Source organism: Balaenoptera physalus, assembly GCF_965194825.1.
Source record: "Balaenoptera physalus genome assembly, chromosome: 1".
NCBI lineage: Eukaryota > Metazoa > Chordata > Mammalia > Artiodactyla > Balaenopteridae > Balaenoptera > Balaenoptera physalus.
The window spans coordinates 59519913-59532076 of NC_138882.1; the positions used below are offsets into that span (position 1 = coordinate 59519913).

Consider the following 12164-nt stretch of genomic DNA (forward strand, 5'->3'; position numbering starts at 1 on the left):
TTTCAATCTGCCTACCCCAGAGCCAGGGTATTCTAGTCTCCTTTCCTCCATTTGACAAGCTTAATGAGGTAGACATTGTTTCCTGAATTAAGAGGCCTATGGTTTATGCATGCATTGAGGGGAGGGACTGGTGTTAAGTCTGATTAATTCAGGAGCCAAGTTTTAGGAAGTATTAGCATTTGGCCTCTGCATTCCCCAAATTATCTTTGTCAGTAAGAAAGCTGATAGTTTGTTTTGATTTCTATATTCTGAGTCTTTGTCTGCTATTCCTCATGATTAAATTTGGGTTATGCATTCTTGGCAGGCATACTACATTAGTGATGTTTTGTCCTTCTCAATATATCAACAGTAACATAAAGGACCCAGCATAAAGTAGATAGTCACTGTATCTCACCCTATTGTTATATCTTTTATTGTGAGCAGTTTCTCAGCATTTTTTTGGGAAAAAGTAGAGAATTAATTGATTTAATAAATAAAATTATATATATATATATGTATAACTGAATCACCTTGCTGTCTACTTGAAATTAACACAATATTGTAAATTAGCTATAATTCAACAAAAAAAATTAAAACTAGCTATGCACACTATAAAGATAATGGTAAAATTCATGCTAAAAATTTAAATTTTTGTATATGTAAAGTGACATTAAATAGAAAATAAAAAGCACTATGACATGTAGAAAAAAATAAATAAACCTTTTTTCTTTCTTAGCATTTTATGTATGAGTGTGTTTGTCTTAAAATTGATGATGAAACCTGAAACAGAAGTGAAGTTGCCTAAGACTGACCATTCCAAGAGGCAATTAATGAGATACTGTTCTCAGACCCAGTGATGATGCTTCTAGAGAACCATTTGGAGAGTTTTTCACATGTTCCATGCAAGGACTGGCATCTGACTCACAACTACAACATTTAAAGGTGAGAGTCAGTGGCCTGAGCTCTGCTGACTAGGAGCACAGTGAGGGAAAAGGGCTCTGTCAGAATCCACTACAACTTCTAGCATCTGGTGTGACAAAGGATGTTTGAATTTCCCATGAACCCATGAGGCCCCCGAGGTGGGAATGTATTGGGTTGTTATGAATGGGACTCCACACAAGAGGAGTAAATCCAAAGGAGGGGCAAGGGACATTTTAGAAGGAGAGGCCAGAGTTTGTATTTATACTGTTGGGGAGGAAGAAATTTTCCACTACCCTTCCTTTAGCCCTTCCCAGTGGCTAAAGGGGAAGTTGTAAGAGGAGGCATAGTGTACGTCAAACGAACTGTAGGTGAGAGATCCCCAATGATGGAAGTTGTCTCTGAAAAAGCCACAAAACCACTCCAAGAAAGAAAGAATTGACATTTAGAACATCCCTCACAGAGAGAATACCTATACCAGAGTATAACTGTACTGTGAAATAATACTATATTTACTTTTACTTCTTTTCAGTCTCCTCACTCCAATCCCTGAAAGGTCCCAAAGCATCAGCTAGGGAGTCAAGGAGAAGGCAGAATAAGAGCTGAAGATGATTCTAACCATCCCCATCTTCTTTCATTATAGGCTTCCAAGCCTGAAGTAGGCTAGAGATCAGAGAAGAGAGAAGTTTTAAATTTGATGAGAATAGGATTTTGATTATTATACTGACTAGGGTTTTTAATACCTGGAAAAAGAGATTATTAAATTTCATTGAGTCTAAGATGCTATTGATTATAAGATGTTCCATTATTTTATATAACACTTGGGGAAAAAAATCCCTTCCAATTATGACTACAAGATGACTTTGAGATTCAGAGATGAGATATTAAAATGGAAAAATATGTTCATCTTAGACTAGACAAAATAGAGTAATATTTTATTATCTGAGGGTGATTGGAAAAGCTATGAGATCTGATTGAGATTTCATTGAAGGGAGGGTACGTGAATTAATAAAAGAGCATTTAAAGGGAGCAGTGGTGATAAAAAGTAAAATTTATTCCTGCCTTTACCCTACAGTGTCCAACTGGTACAATAAACTGGTTAAACAACGTAATTTCTCAGTCTAATTTCAAGTAAACACACACATACCCACACACATGAGCTAAACCTGCCTTTGACAAAAGCCTGAAGAGAAAAGGGGATCCAGGCACTCAAAGGCTCATTTTAAAGGTTCACCTTCTCCAACTAACATACATCTAATCCTTTCCAGAAAGAGCAGAACACTCCCTGAATGCTAACATAGATGCCAGATTTCAGTTGGAATTAAAAATTGGGATATGTGGAAATAATGAAATACTTTGCATGTTTTCATAATTTTGAGAATTAACAGGAAAGAATTAGATCTCATGCTCTCAGTAACACATTTGATAACATGGGGAGGTTAATAGTATAACTGAAATATCATTTGGCCTCCCTGCCTCTCAGATGTCTAGATAAACTAAACTGAATCCTCCCAGTTCTATGGACTGTGAAAGTCTAAAGAACTCTCATTTGCTTTTGTGAATTCCTGGAGAATTATGTCCCACAGTCCCCTAAGCCTCTGACTCTCATATGTATCAATCTGGATTTGAAACTAGACTCCTCTGGGGGTTTTAAAATATGTCCAAAAATTCTTTGACATTCCTCTCTTCAAGAGATGGCACTTAACTCCTCTTCCATTGAGTGTCGGATGGACTAACTGACTTACTTCTAATGAAATGAATAAGGTATGTATGACATTGTGTGACTTCTGACACCAGGATGTAAAGCACATGGCTTCCTTCTTGCCTTCTCTCTTGGATTGCTTGCTCTGGAGGAAGCTAGCTTCCATGTCATGAGGACACTCAAGCAGCCCTCTGGAGAGAGAGGTTCATGTGGTGAGAAACAGGCTTCCAGCCTACAGCCACGTAATTAAGCCCTCTTGGAAGTGGAGGTTGGTATCTTTGGCAATTTACTGAGGGCAAGGGACATTTTAGAAGGAGAGGCCAGAGTTTGTATTTATACTGTTGGGGAGGAAGAAATTTTCCACTACCCTTCTAGGTTCTTCTGGCTGGTCTAAGAATTAAATTGACATGAGACAGATTAACAGGAGAAAAATCACACAAAAGTTTAAAAACATGTATACATGGGAGAGACCCAGAAAAATTAAATAACTTGCTAAAAAGGTTGAAACCCTCACCTTAAATATCATCTTCAGCTAAAGACAAAAGAAGATGTTGGGGGTAGGAGTTTAGGACTTCACAGGGGAGGAAGGCCATTGAGTGGAGACGGAAAAGCAAATGTTTGGTAAACAAATGTTTGCTGGGCCATGCAGAGACAATGGGACACAGAGGAATTTTAACAAACAGACTTTGCTAGGTTCATCCCTGTTTACAAACCTAGTTCATACTATAATTATCTATTGTGACAGCTCCCTTCCTGGAACAAGGCTTCTATCTACTATCTTCAGGCAGTTGGCAGCGGGAAGGTCAAAGTTTCTTCCTGAATCTTTTGGGCCTTGATTGTTTTCAGTTTGAAATAATCCACATACCAGAGAGACATTTTGGGGTGTCAAGTTTTGCTCGCCTACAATATTTCTGTCAACAGTAATTATATCAAGGCTCAGAATCAACTTGCCTCAACAATACTTAATATCTTAATAAAGTAAGTAAAGTATTTTAAAAAAGTAAAATAAAGGTAAAGTATGAATAAGGTATAATACTTAATACTGTTACTAAGCATGGGGCTCTCTGCCCAATGCACATAGAAGCCAATACTATGGCACTGACTTCTGAGAAAAGAAAACACTTTAGTGAGAACACGACCGACAAGAAGACAGGAGGCAAGGCTCTCAGTCTGTTTCCCTGATCTGGGGTTCAGTCAAATTTTTATGAGTTAAGGTAGAATGGGTTGGTATGTGAAAGCACTGGTTGGTATGGGGCAGGGTTCAATTGGAGGGCTTCAGGACTTGGCCGTGTATGGTAAGATATGGTAAAGAGGCTTCAGCACGGGATCTTCCTGGACAAAAAACCCTTCGCTTCTGAAAGGATTCTGGCATTCGGGTTCTGGTCATGTTCTGGTCTTTTGGTTCCATGGTGGGGGAGAAACTTTAGTTCCTGGTGTTATTTAAAGACAAAATTTTCTCCTCTGTGCATTTGTTGGCTGCATGATTTAGTTTTGCTCTGTTGTCTCTGAAAAACAACTTAGTTCTGGTTAGGAACAGGACAGGGTCAGTTCAGGCTGGTTTTACGGTTACAATACCTTAATAAAGACTTGTCATTCGTGAGTAACTGGGTCTCCTTGCCCCTGGATTTTCCCCATTCTAAACCATTATCTTTAGCTAGTGAGATCTTCCTGTATCAATTATCTGATCATGCTCTCCCCCAGTTAAAAATGCATTCATGCCCCACTAATTCCCATTACCTTCAGAATAAAATCTCAGCTCCTTTACTTGGTTTATAAGAACTCTTAAGTACTGCTGTGATGTGAGATTGTGGTCACTTCTGTGGCCATGGGATATTAATTTTGAATCTCATGCATTAAAGATTTTATTTTTCACAAGTTCTATGTGAAGCAGAAAATACCACAACCTTTACCTGGAGAAATTTTTGTTCTAGAAATGAATACTTATTTCATGTCAATATTTCTTACATACACAGAATTAGTGGACCAAGTGACCAAAGCTTCTGGGGAAGAAAGAAATGACTGTTTTCACACCTATAAAGTAGGAACAACTAAAACTCTGTGGGTGGTTGAAACTGGACAGGAGAATGAAAAGAAATTGGTGAAACAATCTGTTTTTCTCCTGAAAATATTACTGTATTAAATTATTCAATAAGAAGAAAATAATAATTATGGTATGTCCACTATTGAAAAGAAAAAGGTAGATTTATCTTTTCACCTGGAACATTGTCTATGATATGGAGTGGAAAAAAACGGTTAGAGAACAGTATGTAGAGAATGATCACATTTAGGTAAAATAAATACAGTGTAGAAGGCACAATATCAAATTGTTAACGATGATTGTCTCTGGGGAAGGGGCTTCTGAGTGGAGTTTGTGGAGTACTTCCTATATTATTCACTTCTGAATTTAAAAAAATGTGTAAAAACATATCTTTTACAGTTTAAAAAGATAGTTCCATTTTATAAAAATCAAGGATGACAGCTAGGAACTTTAAATTAACATCCGTCCCTTTGTCTTCACACAGATTCTCATTCAACTTTTCCTGGAATGATGGAAGTTTCGATGTTAGGGTTTAATCGCATCTTAAAGCTATATTCCAAGGGTATCCCTCATAACCTCATTAGTGGCTAAATCACTGTCTCTGTTATTAAATTCTTCCTCATAGCTAATCCTCATGTTACTCCATATACATTCCCCACCCAGAGTTCAGTTAAATCTGGGAAAAGAAAAAAGAGTTGATAATCCTCCTTTGTTTAAAAACGATTGGTGATTTTAATTTTCTTTTCATAGCATGTTTCTCTTTTGCCAGATTTCTTGCCCTTGATCATTTCTTGGAAGCAGCGTGGTGAAAATGAAATGTGTGGGGTTTGAAGTTGGAGGAACTGGCTTTGCAACCTGTCATCTTTATTTACCAGTAGGCTACTTGTGGGTAAACCATTACCTTAATTCTCTGCACTTCAGTTTCCCCATCTATAAAATCAGATGAGAGTGACTGAAAGGATCACAGGAGATAACGAAAGTGGGAGTGTGATGAACAATAGCATCTTGCAAAGATGCTGCTTGACCTTTTTCTCCCCACCTGACCCCAGCCACTTCTCTCTCTCTCTTTTAATTTTTCTCTTTTTTTTTTTTTAAAAAGACTTTATTTTTTCAGAGAAGTTTTAGGTTCACGATAAAATTGAGAGGAAGATACAGAGATTTCCCATATACCTCCTGCCCACACACATGCATACGCCATTATCAAAATCCCTCACCAGAGTGGAATATTTGTTACAATTGATTAACCTACATTGACACATGATTATCACCCAAAGTCCATCGTTTTCATTGTGGTTCACTCTTGGTGTTGTACATTCTATGGGATTGGACAAAGGTATAGTGACATGTATCTACCGTTATAGTACACTTCTCTTTTCCTTGCTTCTTTTCTTACCAGAGTCAAAAGAACTCTCTAATATTAGTATCTTCTTCTGTAAAACAAAATGAAAATAGCCCCTCCCTTCTGTACTTCAAAGGGTCACTTTTGTAAGACTCAGTTGGGCAAATGCATGTTAAAGCATGTTGTAAAGGCTAGGGTCCTAATGCTAGCTATATTTGTATTTTGCCACATGACAGCCCTACGAGTGGGTTTGTCAGAATGGACATGATCCTTTCCATTTTACAGACAAGGACATGGTTGGAGAGGCTGTGACTTCCACATGGTCTCACAGCACTAGAACCCAGGCTTCTAGACTATCAAAGGCCATTTTTAAAGTTTATCTCTCTCCTGTAAGTTAAATGACCTTGACTCTTTTAGCTTTTCTTTATAAATTCCACACATCAACCGAATCTACAAAGAAAAGCAAATGAATTGCTCAAATGATTTTCTTCTCTGGAATTTTGCTATTAAAGTTGGGTTGAATTATGGGAGCACTGAGTGAGTAATAGCCAGCACTGTGCAGGGAACACAGTGGTAAATGAGAAGTCATGGTCCCCGCCTTTACGGAGCGTATGTTCTGTGGGGGTTGGGGTGAAGCGAGCGGAGGGTAAACAGGAAAGAAGTGAGTAAGCAAATAAATGAACAAGAGAGTTTTGGGTAGTCATAAGCATTTTTGAATCAAATAAAGCCTAGTGACCTGCAGGGGTGACAGTGTGGTGTGGTGGTGGTGGATGGGGAGGTGTGACCTAGACTGAGTGATGGAGAAGGGCTCTGGAAGGAGATGACAGTAGAACTGAGACTTCAAATAGAGCAGGGACTTTGCCTTCACCATTGCGTCCCCATTCCCAGTGACTGGACCAGTGCCCAGCAAACAACGTGTTCAGTAAATATTGGGTGAATGAATTAATCAATGAATGAAGGAGCCATTCATACAAGGATCAGGGAGTGTTTGGAAATGCTTTTGCTATAATAGCTAATACTAATAGCTACTCTTCATTTTGCTCATATTACATGCCAGGTACTTAGGCTTAATGATTTACATTTATTTAGAAGTGGAGGGACTACCTTGATGGTCCAGTGGTTAAGACTCTGTGCTTCCACTGCAGGGGGCGCCGGTTCAATCCCTGGTCAGGGAATGAAGACCCCGCATGCCATGCAGCGTGGCCAAAAAATAATAAAAATTTAAAAACTAAAAAAAAAAAAGTGGAATCCTCACAACAACCCAAAGAATTAATTACATTATTACCCCATTTTTCAGATAAGGGCTATAATGACATTTGTGATAAAGGGATATTTTGTGATATTGTAAAATCTTTAATTTTCTTGTTACTCCTTTTAGTTTCAAACACTTTAAGACCAATGTTTGGTCACATTTTTATTAGTCAAAATGCTGGGAAATGTGGTATTCTGATTCACCTAATTTTCTATCAAAGCATATTTGTTAAAGTTCTATATAAAAATAATAGTTTCTCTATCTGCTTTGTTCATATGCTAGTTAAAACTGAATCATAGAAAGCCTGAGTTGAAAGTAACTGTAGAATTCAACTCATCCAATAGTACTGTTTCATATATAAAGGGATTTAGGCATCAAGAACCTTTTCAAATTTTTTTCTTTAATGACTGAATTTTTTGCACAGAGTATTTGGAGTGAGCAAAACTACAATAACAAGATTGGCTGTCATCTATTAAGCACATGAATCAACGTGTTTCAAAACCAGTTCATTTGCTCTTCAAAAGAACTGCAATGATATAGACATTAGAATCCCCACCTTGCTGATAAAAGTACCTGAGGCTCAGTGGCCTATGTAACTTGCTCAAGGTCACATTGACCATAAATGGCAGACCTGAGGTTCAGTCAGATTTCAATACACCATGCTGCTTCTTCCAAAATAGGATCACTTCATAGTAAAAATTTAGAAATTGATCACAAAAATTATAGCAGTTTGGATTGACTGTTTACTCATCCCAGCACACTAGAAATTATGTTGATTTTGTTTTTCTTTTTTTGGGGGAGGTGGGACAAGATTTTCTCCACCTGAAAGTAAAAGGCAGAAAAAAATTCCACTGACTTATATTTGAATTAATGCCTGTAGCTTCACACATCCAACAATCAACAAAATACAATTCACTTGTACATTAAGACGGTTGGCTTTTGGCAACTACAGAGAGGGAAACTTGACAGAGACTCTTGGGGAAGTCCCTACCCTAAGAAAATCCCTCCCTGACAACAAAGTGCCCCAGGGGCCTTTGAGTTCTCTAAGGGCTGATAAAGTGCAATCTTAACACCAGTGGGAGATAATATCTTTCATGTCTTCTCTGAATGACTAAGGATTTCTGCCTCTGATATTCTTCTCCCCTCCTCTTTCTCATAGGAAGTTCCTGGCTGGAGAAACCCCTAATACAGTTGGGCTAAAGATAAAGGACTCTGGGGTTGCTTGGTCTTCTCCAGAGATGTTAAAGATCAATGTTAGATTTTATTTTATCTATCTGTCTACCTATCTATCTATCTATCTATCTATCTCTCTATCTCTCTATCATCATCATCAACATCACTTATTTTGGAGGAGGTAAGGGATTATATTGAGCAGCCATAAAAAAATCAAAAGAGCCTAGTGATTTATTGAGCTCATAAAACAAATCAGTAAAACATGCTTTCCAGAGATTGGGAGAAACCAGCCTAAAAGTAATTTCAGCCGTCTGAGGCTTTTGGAGGATGGGTTTAAAAATCACTTAGTCTTTATAGTTGAGGAGCCCCTCAGCACCAACTCTGTACTCCCCTATCCCTCACATTCCTCCACCCCTACATGCTTTGGGGCCATGCTGGAATCCCAATTTATCTAGTCATCACAGTCTGAGAAACAGATGAACTCTGCATTCATGATTACAAATTTAGGTTATTTCTGCAAAGTCATTGTTATGCATCGCCCCCCAAAAAGCCTTTATTCCGGGATCATAATCCAACAGTCAATACAGAAAGTACTTATGAGTTACCTGCTGTGAATCTTTTGATAAAACATGGTAGAATTTAGGAGTTAGGCTGTTCTAAACCAGTAGAAAAACATTTCAAGGAAATAGAAAAAAACCCTCAGTTCCCTGAAATCATGTAAATGTCAAGCCTTGATCTTGTTAAGCTAGTCCTTTGGCATTTTCTCCTCATCTCTGCATGACATTACTCTCCCAAATGGATTACCATAGCCTTCTTGGCCATCAAAGCCAGTATAATGAGACAAGAACAAAGACATCTGTATTTTATAACTAAAAATATGAGGAAATATGCTATTTTCTGTGCCTAAAATTTATTACCTCCCCATCCCAACTCTATCCCCAGGATATATTGCTTCATTGTAGACTTACCACCCTATACTGTAATTACCCCTTTGCTTCTTTGCCTCCCTCACTATGCCAAGTCCTTTAAAGGCAGTTCACAGTGCCTGTCTCACTGTGCTTATCTTAGATAGGCTTCCACTGGAAAACTTCTACGGGTGACTGGAATTTGTGTGCAGGGGTATTCTCAAAAGCAACATTTGTGGGGGGATGAAGGAAGTAGGGTTGGGCAGAGGGAAGAGTTGAAATGTGGAACCATCACAACGAAGGCCTCACAAGATCCTTGGGTAACTCTAAAGCTGGGATGATCCCTTCAGAATCTTCTCACCTTGAGGCAAGGGAACTGGGCCTTTACTGCTCATTCACTAGTCAATGGATGCAGGTTGGCTCTCCCAGTGGGGCATGACCACGAGCAAGGCAACTTTCATGCATTTAGTGAGGGCATTTCCCAGAGAATGAGTCAGCTAAGTGCTGTCAGCTACTGCCAATACTCACAGAAGCTGGGGGAACAATGAATGTGCTTCAATTCTGAATGCAGGGATCTGGGTGGCATATAGCAGCATCCACTACAGTCCTCCAAAACTATTATTAAGTAAGTGCCATTATATAGTTCATTCATTTATCCAAGTGACTCGTGTTTTTGATTTCACATATGTATGAGGAATATTTTAACCAGCTGGGGATGTATCTTGCATAGTTGTTAGTATAGAAGCATTACTTTTAGGTACTAGTTATAGAGCTACTAGGTTTCAGCACGTTTTTTTTTTGACATAAAATTCATTTTATTTATCCAGTGTGATCTGCTTGAAGAAACTCTGAGGCTTGAGTTAAAAGACCTGGGTTCTCATTAGAACTCTGCCACTTTACTATATGAGTCATGTTACTTCTTTGTTTTCAGTTGTCTCATTTGTAAAATGGCAAAAATGATCTCTTGGGTGACTTTTTCACAGGGTTGTAGTACAAAGAACGGAAAGGATGCTTGCCAAAGCCCTTTGTAAATGACTGGTGGAGAAGGGATTGAAGAGGCTGTGGGAGCTCTCCATTAGCATGAGGAATAGGATAGGAGACTGCAAAGGGGAGGGATGAGGAAAAGAGGTGGAATTTTCCTGAGGTGCCAAAAACCATCTCTTTACTTCACCATGGCAACTCAGGCCTGCTCAAGTGAAGTAAATTCAAAACAAAACAGAACAAAGGAGACAGACAAAGCAGTCGACTGAACTATATACATTAAGTAAATCTTTATGTAGTTTAGAACTTTTTTCTCACCCCCTCCCCACCAGGTAGAGGCTGCAACAATCATACTGTTGGGAGGAAAGGAAAACCACTGTATTTGTTTAGTTCTGGGGTTTCTTGGCTACAATATAGGATCTATCACCTCAACACCACTTTGACTCAACTTGTTTATATGAAAGCAAGTGGGTGTTCATTTCTAAGTGTCTCTTTATCTCTCTCTTTTTGTTGTGGTCGTGGTTGCTTTGGTCTCATTTTTGATCTTTCCCCATGAAAGACCTTTCTTAGTCCCTGTCCTGAAAGTAGGTGATCATCCTTCAGGTCAGGGTAGAGTTAGCGTGGACTTCCCCAGAGCAGTGGAAATGTTTCCTTTGAATTTAAAGCTTTTTCAACCCTGATGGCACGATCTTGGTTTTGGTTGAAAACTGGAGATAAATGTCATGTGGTCAACTCCAGGGAGGTGTACTTGGCTTATTTCTAACCAGAGACATTTCCCAACCCTTCGCCTACACAAGGCTAGTTTTCCCTTCTACCTCAGAGGTTTTCTGTTACACATGCTGTTCTTCTCCCTCTGCTCTTCTTTCTATTAATTCATCCATTCATTCATCTCCCTCCATTCCTTCTGGTTAAGAAGCCAGCTTGGGTTTACACTGCACATTTCATATTCCCTTCTTCAGCCTCCTTGCTTGGGTCAGATGTGGACAAACTCTGCCTTTAATTTCCATGCTGTGCTCCTGGGACCCATATTTTTTTGGCTTGGGCTCCATCTCTGGGAGCTGATGATTGGCCAGGAAAATTTCAACAAAGCAGCAGGGCAGATCAGGGCCTGGCTGACCTTGTGCTTCTTGGTTTTTCAAGATTTATGGGTTGGATGAATCTTGCACTCAACCCTGGCCTTGTCAACAACATGTTTGTTTTTATCACTAAGGTACCCTGGTAGGAGACCGCATCAGTGCCTGGGAAACCTGACTTTACTTGGACTGTGACAGATTTGACCTCCACACCAATGCTTCTTTTCCTATGTAGGCAGGTAATTCTCCCCTTACCAGGTTTCTTAAAGGAAATAAGGTATCACATATCATTAGATGGTGTAGGGATATAATGGAAGCATTTTTGTCATGGAAGCCTGCCCTGACCTCCCAAGGGTAGACTGGGCACCCTTTTTATGGCACCATATACTTTCCCTTGTATTTTCTGAAGCCAGAAAGAATCTCTTGTTCGTCATTATATCTCCAGGGTCTGGAACACAGAAGTGTCAATACATATTTGTTCACTAATTAACTGAATTTTGGAAAGTGTGAACCATCTTCCAGTTTCCTGAGAAGGAAGAGAAGTAACAATATATGCTTTTCTGACTCCCATCTACCCAGGGCTCCATAGCCCATTGAGAGGTAGTGCTGAGGGTAAGCGGATGTTGCATTCTTACATGTGGTTTTGTCTTTTCATCACTCTTGTCCATCCAGACCGTCCTCCTTGCTATACCTGGAACTTGTCAAGCATAGTCATCTCCATGGGAGAAGCATGGTTGGCAATGGGTACAGGTGGTCAGGAGGAAATAGCAAGCTTTTGATAAACACATCATTTTCTTTCTGCCT

General features: G+C 39.1%; 1 protein-coding gene across 2 annotated transcripts in view; it reads left to right on the plus strand.

Annotated features, from left to right (window-relative positions):
* The window catches only part of TNFSF4 (TNF superfamily member 4), a 223977-nt gene that overhangs the window by 48845 nt on the left and 162968 nt on the right, over positions 1–12164 (plus strand). Inside the window, exons 3-4 of one of the 2 annotated variants that reach the window (XR_014257116.1) lie at positions 716–921; positions 1541–6117. The exons of the other annotated variant lie outside the window; for it this stretch is intronic. The gene's annotated coding sequence lies outside the window, so the exon portion shown is untranslated. Of the gene's footprint in view, positions 1–715; positions 922–1540; positions 6118–12164 lie in introns of those variants that run through there. 2 annotated transcript variants of the gene reach the window in all.